The following is a 9,007-nucleotide window of genomic DNA, read 5'->3' on the forward strand; positions in this document are numbered from 1 at the left end:
CCCCTCCTCCTCTCTGTTTTTACTGTCTTTTACTAATTTTTAGGAATTTCTTAATATAACTAGTTGAATTAGTATGAAAATTTCTTAATAGAACTAGTTGAATTAGTATGAAAATTATTTCTTTTTATTTATAGTAAGTTCTTAGTTGAACAGTTGAATTAATAGAACTAGTTTATTTTTAGTAAGAAAATTCAGGTATATGAGATTTGATGATCTAATGAAAATTTTAATATCGAACTTGTTTATTTTTAGTAAGAAAGTTAATAAAACTAGTTTATTTTTAGTAAGTGCTTAATTGAACTATTTGAATTAATGGTGCATGACCATAAAAGATATTACTCATATCAATAGAACAACCATTATTCTCTAATTTAAATGAATAACCATCTCGCATTAAACAAGATCCAGATATACTGTTCATGCTCAACGTTGGCACCAAATAACAAGGTCTAAAACTAATCCCGATGGTAGATGTAGAGGTAGCGTGTCGACCGCGATCACATCCTGGTAGTAGATGTAGAGGTAGCGTGTCGACCGCGATCACATCGACTTTGGAACCATTTCCCACATGCATCGTCACCTCGTCATTAGCCAATCTTTGCTTAATCTGTAGCCCCTGCTTCGAGTTGCAAATATGAGCAATAGAACCAGAATCAAATACCAAGGCGCTACTGCGAGCATTAGTTAAGTACACATCAATAACATGTATATCAAATATACATTTCACTTTTCCATCCTTCTTATCCGCCAAATACTTGGGGCAGTTCCACTTCCAGTGACCAGTCCCTTTGCAGTAGAAGCACTCAATTTCAGGCTTAGGTCCAGACTTGGGTTTCTTCTCTTGAGCAGCAACCTTTTTGCCGCTCTTCTTGAAGTTCCCTTTCTTCCCTTTGCCCTTTTTCTTGAAACTAGTGGTCTTATTGACCATCAACACTTGATGCTCCTTTTTGATTTCTACCTCCGCGACCTTTAGTGTCGCGAAGAGCTCGGGAATACTCGTGTTCATCCCTTGCATATTATAGTTCATCACGAAGCCTTTATAGCTTGGTGGCAGTGATTGAAGAACTCTGTCAATGTCACAATCAATTGGAAGATCAACTCCGAGCCAAGTCAAGTGATTATGATACCCAGACATTTTGAGTATGTGTTCACTGACAGAACTATTCTCCTCCATTTTGCAGTTGTAGAACTTGTTGGAGACTTCATATCTCTCAATTCGGGCATTTGCTTGAAATATTAACTTCAACTCTTGGAACATCTCATATGCTCCATGACGTTCAAAACGTCTTTGAAGTCCCGATTCTAAGCCATAGAGCATGGCACACTAAACTATCGAGTAGTCATCCGCTTTGCTCTACCAGACATTCTTAACGCCATTAGTAGCATTTGCAGCAGGCCTGGCACCTAGAGGTGCTTCCAGGACGTAATTCTTCTGTGCAACAATGAGGATAATCCTCAAGTTACGGACCCAGTCTGTGTAGTTGCTGCCATCATCTTTCAACTTAGCTTTCTCTAGGAACACAATAAAATTCAAAGGAACTGTAGCACGCGCAATTTATCTACAATAGCATAGACATGAAAAATACTATCAGCTACTAAGTTCAGGATAAATTAAAGTTCAATTAATCATATTACTTAAGAACTCCCACTTAGATAGACATTCCTCTAATCATCTAAGTGATCATGTGATCCAAATCAACTAAACCATGTCCGATCATCACGTGAGATGGAGTAGTTTTCAATGGTGAACAACACTATGTTGATCATATCTACTATATGATTCACGCTCGACCTTTCGGTCTCAGTGTTCCGAGGCCATATCTGCATACGCTAGGCTCATCAAGTTTAACCCGAGTATTCTGCGTGTGCAAAACTGGCTGGCACCCGTTGTATGTGAACTTAGAGCGTATCACACCCGATCATCACGTGGTGTCTCGGCATGACGAACTGTAGCGAAGGTGCATACTCAGGGAGAACACTTGTACCTTGAAATTTAGTAAGGGATCATCTTATAATGCTACCGATGTTCTAAGCTAAATAAGATGCATGAAGGATAAACATCACGTGCAATCAAAATATGTGACATGATATTGCCATCATAATCTTTTGCTCATGATCTCCATCACCGAAGCATCGTTATGATCTCCAACTTCACCGGCGCGACACCTTGATCTCCATCGTAGCATCGTTGTCATCTCGCTAACTATTGTTACTATGACTATCACTACCGCTTAGTGATAAAGTAAAACAATTACATGGCGATTGCATTGCATACAATAAAGCGACAACCATATGGCTCCTGCCAGCTGCCGATAACTTTGTTACAAAACATGATGATCTCATACAACAATTTATATCACATCACGCCTTGACCATATCACATCACAACAAGCTCTGCAAAAATAAGTTAGACGTCCTCTACTTTGTTGTTGCAAGTTTTACGTGGCCGCTACGGGCTTCTAGCAAGAACTGTTCTTACCTACGCATCAGAACCACAATGATTTTTCGTCAAGTGTGCTTTTTTAACCTTCAACAAGGATCGGACGTAGCCACACTCGATTCAACTAAAGTTGGAGAGACAGACACTCACCAGCCACCTATGTGCAAAGCAGGTCGGTAGAACCAGTCTCGCGTAAGCGTACGTGTAATGTCGGTCTGAGCCGCTTCATCCAACAATACCGCCGAATCAAAGTATCACATGCTGGTAAGCAGTATGACTATTATCGCCCACAACACTTTGTGTTTTACTCGTGCATATAACATCTACGCATAGACCTGGCTCTGATACCACTGTTGCGGAACACGGTAATTTCAAAAAAAAAACTACAATCACACAAGATCTATTTCTAGCAAATGCATAGCAATGAGATGGGAGAGTGTTGTCTACGTACCCTTGTAGACTGAAGGCGGAAGCGTTATGACAACGCGGTTGATGTAGTCGTATGTCTTCACCGAAGGTACGACACCTCCGCGATCTGCACATGTTCAGCTCGGTGACGTCCCACGAACTCTAGATCCATCTAAGGTCGAGGGAGAGTTTTGTCAGCATAATGGCGTGGTGACGATGATGATGAAGTTATCGGCGCAGGGCTTCGCCTAAGCACTACGACGATATGATCGAGGTGTGTAACTATGAAGGGGGCACCGCACACGGCTAAAACAATTGTCAACTTGTGTGTCTTAGGGTGCCCCCTGCCCCCGTATATAGAGGTGCAAGGGAAGGCCGGCTGGCCCTACTAGGGCGCTCCCCAGTAGGGAAATCCTACTAGGACTACAAGTCCTAGTAGGTTTCCACCTAAAGGGAGAGGGGGAGGAAGGATAGGGAGAGGGAGAAGGCAAGGGGGCGCCCCCCCTCCTTGTGCTATTCGAATTCAAGGGGAGGGAAACACGGCCTGCCCTGGCCGGCCCCTCTCTCTCTCCACTAGGGCCCATCGAGGCCCATTAGTTTCCCCGGGGGGTTCCGGTAACCCTTCGGCACTCCGGTTTTATCCGAAACTTTTCTGAAACACTTCCGGTGTCCAAATATAATCGTCCAATGTATCAATCTTTATGTCTCGACCATTTTGAGACTGCTCGTCATGTCCCTGATCACATCCGGGACTCCAAAGAATCTTCGGTACATCATATCACATAAACTCATAATACCAATCATCATCGAACGTTAAGCGTGCGGAGCCTACGGGTTTGACAATTATGTAGACATGACCGAGACACATCTCCGGTCAATAACCAATAGCAGAACCTGGATGCTCATATTGGTTCCTACATATTCTATGAAGATCTTTATCGGTCAAACCGCATAACAACATACGTTGTTCCCTTTGTCATCGGTATGTTACTTGCCCGAGATTAGATCGTCGGTATCTCATTACCTAGTTCAATCTTGTTACCGTAATACTTCATCCCGCAACTAACTCATTAGTCACAATGCTTGCAAGGCTTATAGTGATGAGTATTACCGAGAGGGCCCAGAGATACCTCTCAGAAACACGGAGTGACAAATCCTAATCTCAATCTATGCCAACCGAACAAATACCTTAGGAGACACCTGTAGAGCACCTTTATAATCACCCATTTACGTTGTTACGTTTGGTAGCACACAAAGTGTTTCTCCGGTATTCAGAAGTTGCATAATCTCATAGTCTGAGGAACTTGTATAAGTCATGAAGAAAGCAGTAGCAATGAAATTGACACAATCATAATGCTAAGCTAACGGATGGGTCATGTCCATCACATCATTCTCCTAATGATGTGATCCTATTCATCAAATGACAACACATGTCCATGGTTAGGAAACATAACTATCTTTGATTAACGAGCTAGTCAAGTAGAGGCATACTAGGGACTATGTGTTTTGTCTATGTATTCACACATGTACTAAGATTCCGGTTTATACAATTCTAGCATGAATAATAAACAATTATCATCAATTAAGGAAATAAATAATAAATTTATTATTGCCTCTAGGGCATATTTCCTTCAGTGTTGGATCCTTCACCCGTGTTAACCTAGAGGATTACCCAAAGCAAGATAACCATGTGTTCCATTTCAACATTTTCTTGTTTCAACTATGCATGTAAAGTATGATGGAGAACTTTTTTTATCTCACCGATGTGATTGTGGCTTTTTTTGGGCTCAAATATGTGGAGAACTGTGATGGGAATTCAATGAGAGAGTTCAAGCAGGTACACATTTTTATTTTTTTGTCTTGTCATTTTGTTGCAATCTACTTTCTTTGTTTTCAATACTCATGCAACACAAGAATAACTAGTATCATATTTGCCTACTTTTTGCATTCATTTTTACAGGAAGACATGGCGCAATATCACATGGATGTGGAGCACAACCTCTTCATTCAGCCAATGAACAATGCCCCAATGGAGCGGTCATTCAGGGAAGAGTTGGCGGCTTAATTTTCTGGAGGGTTCAAGATGAACAAGCTCGTTTCTTCGTTAGGTCTAGATCATGTTTGAGGTGCTAGCGTTCTGATAGGATTAGAGTAGTGCATTCGTATGTAAACTGATGATACCCTCGGTAAACATATGTGTTCTTTTGGTATGTAAACCGATGATAACTTGATCTTTGGATGAAGCACTTCTTTCGTTTTTAATGGATGTGTTCTTCTGTTTTTGCCAACATGATCATGCATCGGCAATTGTTTTTTGTTTCGCTGGTTCTGAGCTTCATCCATCAAAGTTTCAATGGAATCTCTGTGCATTTTTCCCGTCAAAACATCTTTCCTGAAAATAATATGTGAATGCTACATTGTCACACTTAAATTGCTGGAAGCTCACAGAAAATAGATACAACCTTCTATTAGATTTGTCGCAGAGCCAAAATATACATTTTACCTGGAAATTAGCTACGTCCCTACAATATTTTTGCTGGAAGCATAATGTAAATAAGCTTCATTTCCCAACTTTTGCTGCATAGCCAAATCAACACTTTAAATCATTCAAGGCTTTTCCTTTTCAAACTTGTTATCTTGCTTCACCCATGTTTAAAAAAGCTTCAACCATGGTTTTAAAAAGCTTCAACCATGTTTCCTAAAAGCTGCAACCATATTTTCAAAAAGATTCAACCATATTTTTTCAAAAGCTTCAACCATGATTACTACAAGCTTCAACCATGTTTACAGAAGCTTCAACCATGTTTTTAAAAAGCTGCAACCATGCTTTTCAGAAAGCTTCAAAGCATGTTTTCAAGAAGATTCAACCATGTTTTTCAAAAGCTACAACCATATTTCCTTAAAGCTTCAAACATGTTTTCAAGAAGATTCAACCATGTTTTCCAAAAGCTGCAACCATGCTTCCAAAAGCTTAAATCATGTTCTTTTTAAAAATGGATCAAGCTGTGGTTACAACAACCATCAAGTACTATTTTAAAAAAAAAGTTGGCACCATAATACTTCAAAAATCAACATTCTGCTTTTTCAAACCACACATGTAGTAATATGTTGCAATCCCACAACACAAACATTCACAACTAGTCAACACAACTTTTTATCATAAGTCTTGGGGTGTTACAAGGTAATTCATCCTTTTTTACCTCATGAAACATCCTAAAGTCTAAGGATTGTTTCGACACCCGGAACTTTCGCGCTCGCACTCGCAGCAAGAAAAGCGGCAAGGAGTTGGCAGTTCTTCACGTTGTGATTCTCATCTTCACAATATTTGCATGGAGTATTCTTTTCCCTTGGCTTTGTAGCTTTCTTCATTTTCGCTGTGTCCTTCTTTGCTTTCTTCTTCATTTCATCTTCTCGAAGCTCAATTAGTGGCTTCCTTCGCTTCTCTTTTTCCTTTGGCCGCCCCTTCTTTGCTGACTTTGGTGGGTTCCGCAGTCCTATGGGGGGTGGATCCCGCTGCCCTGTACTTGGCCCCCTGAGACTTGTTTATTTGTTGCATGACCTTGGGATTCCTCTTCTCCTACTACCCCATCAGTTGCTCTAGCTTTTATTGCAGCAACTCCAACACTACCCTGATCAATTAGACCAGAGACAAAACTATAAGCTTCATCATTGAAGCATGCATCAGAAGCGAGTTTCCCAAACTTCCGGCAGAGAGAGTTAAACTTTAGGGTGTTTGTCGTGGGGACGCCGAAATGCATAGCTCTATGCCCATCGCCTGCTTCAGTCACAAGGTCGGTTGCTCTCTTAGACCATCTTGGAAGCATGTAAGTCATAGGTATCGTTTGCACATTCAGGTGCACCATGACACGGATGATATGTGGGCAGATCAGCCCACACATCTCAAACATGTTGCAGCTGCACATGTATGTCTGATCTTCAGGGTCAACACGCATTGTGTACACTTTAGGGTTGATCCCATCATTTGCAACAAGGCAAAACCAGATGACATTCCCTTGCAGCTGATATTCCAGCCCATAGCCTATTGATATAGCCAATAGTTTTTGAAACTTGGAAAATACCTCTCTGGTATAGAAATCTGCAGCATGCTTTTCAATGTTGTAACTGCAAACAAAAAATCTTCCAACATCAATAAGAAGTGCTACATATGTTTCAAAGAAATGCTGCAACCAAACTATACAGGAAAACTAAAAAAAATGCTACATGACTTTGGACTTACTTGCCCCAGAGTGGCGGCTTAGTCGCTTCACTAATGAAGCCAGCATTGTCTTCACGATCACGCATTAGCTCCTGGCAAAGCTCAAACAGCTGCACAAATGTCCAAACCGAGTCTCCATGATGACTTAAAGTCTTGAAGTAGGAATTCAGGCCCTCGGAGCGCCCGGTTGTTCCTGTGAATCGGAAGAACTTATTCCTAAAGTACACAGGATCCCAAATCTCGCTACTGTTCCACATGTTTTTGAGGTGTTTCTTATCAGCCACACCAAATTACTTTGACCATCTGCTTCCACCGTTCTTCAAATGCCTCAATGGTATATGAAGCATTAATGCAACCATAAAGTGCTTCGGCAAAAGGCTCATCCTTGTCAGCATCTTCCCTAGTTTTTTCCTTGCAACCCGGAAGACGTGCCACTTGCAACATCTGTGTGTTGAATCTGGAAATACCATTGAGATGGCTGTAGCTATTGCCTAGTCTTGATCAGTCATAATGTTCAACGGATGCTCGTTATTCATTTTGATGGTCTCATCAGGCCACAAAGCACATCCCAAGCAAACAGTGTGTGTGTGGTTGTTAATGCCAACAATCGGAGCAAAGGGCAAGTTGTAGCGATTTGTGTAGAATGTGGTATCGAAAAACACACAATCTTTTATACTTTGGACAGAAGGCCCTTTTTCTCCCATCAACCCAGAAAAGCGCCCAAATAGCTCCATCTTCTTCTAGCTTCGAGAAAAAGAAGTTGGGATTCTCCACTTGTTTTCTCTCAAAGTACTTGATTGTCAGCTCCAAATCACTCTCTGACAGGCCCCTTCGCAGCTTAGCTCTTGCATTTGTCACATCAGTCTTCACATACGGCAAACTCCTTGGATCGCAACACCATGCATCTCCAAGCAAGCCTATCATATTAGCCGTTGATATGTTGCGATAGTGCAGTGATGTGATGTACTGCATGTCTGCATCCGGAATTTTTCTATGAGAGCGGCAAAATCTCTGACGCCCCCTTTGCAACATAAGTTGGTGTGTGTGATCTATCTCAAAAACTATCACAACCCAGCTACCGTCTTTGAGGTTAACACGCATACGAGCATTGCAATCATACCGCTCCAACCAGTTTCTTCGCCTCTTGTCACTCACATCCATATAGATGCCAGCTTGTTTGCTTGCTGATTTTTTATTACTAGCATATCTCATATCAACATCATCAAATTGATTTGTTGCAGCACCGTCAGAAATGCTTCCACCGACATTCTTCGAAGGATCTTTCCGTGAGTGTATGCACTCAAAAACGATATAGATTAGATTGCGCTTCTGCTCCAAGTTTTGTTTCCTAGTATGCTTTGATGTCACAATTCGAGTTCCAAAGACCATCTTCGAGGCATATTCATTGCAAACACGCTGAGCTTCTTCAACATTGTCAAAAACCATTCCAACAAAAGGGACAATTGGTTGTCATGATATATCTTCATCTGTTTCATCAACAAGTGTTGCAACATTTCCATTGGCATTGTCATGCGCCACATGGGCATTTCCATGATTTGGAGCTGCACCATCCGTGTTCAGCTGCAAGGAATCGTCACTGTTAGTTTCCGGAGTATCATTCAGATCAATGCCATCCTCTTCTTCTTGGTGCGCAGCATTTTGCAGATCATTATCAAGGAAAATCGATGGCTCCACAGCAACATTCTGCAACAAAATGAGCGCCCAAGTCATTTTTTGTTTTGCTGCGTGAAAAACCATGCAAAAAGTGCGAACAAAAAAAGAGGACACACCATGTCAATCACAATTCCAAAAACAATTCCTACATGCAGCATTTTAGGATGTAGCATGTAACATTCAACAAGTAGCATGTAGCAAGTGCAACACATACTTGTAACATTTTACTAGTAGACAGCAGGAAGAAACATTTTACTACCATTAATTGA

This window comes from Triticum dicoccoides, chromosome 3B (assembly GCF_002162155.2).
Source record: "Triticum dicoccoides isolate Atlit2015 ecotype Zavitan chromosome 3B, WEW_v2.0, whole genome shotgun sequence".
In the NCBI taxonomy this organism is placed as follows: Eukaryota; Viridiplantae; Streptophyta; class Magnoliopsida; order Poales; family Poaceae; genus Triticum; species Triticum dicoccoides.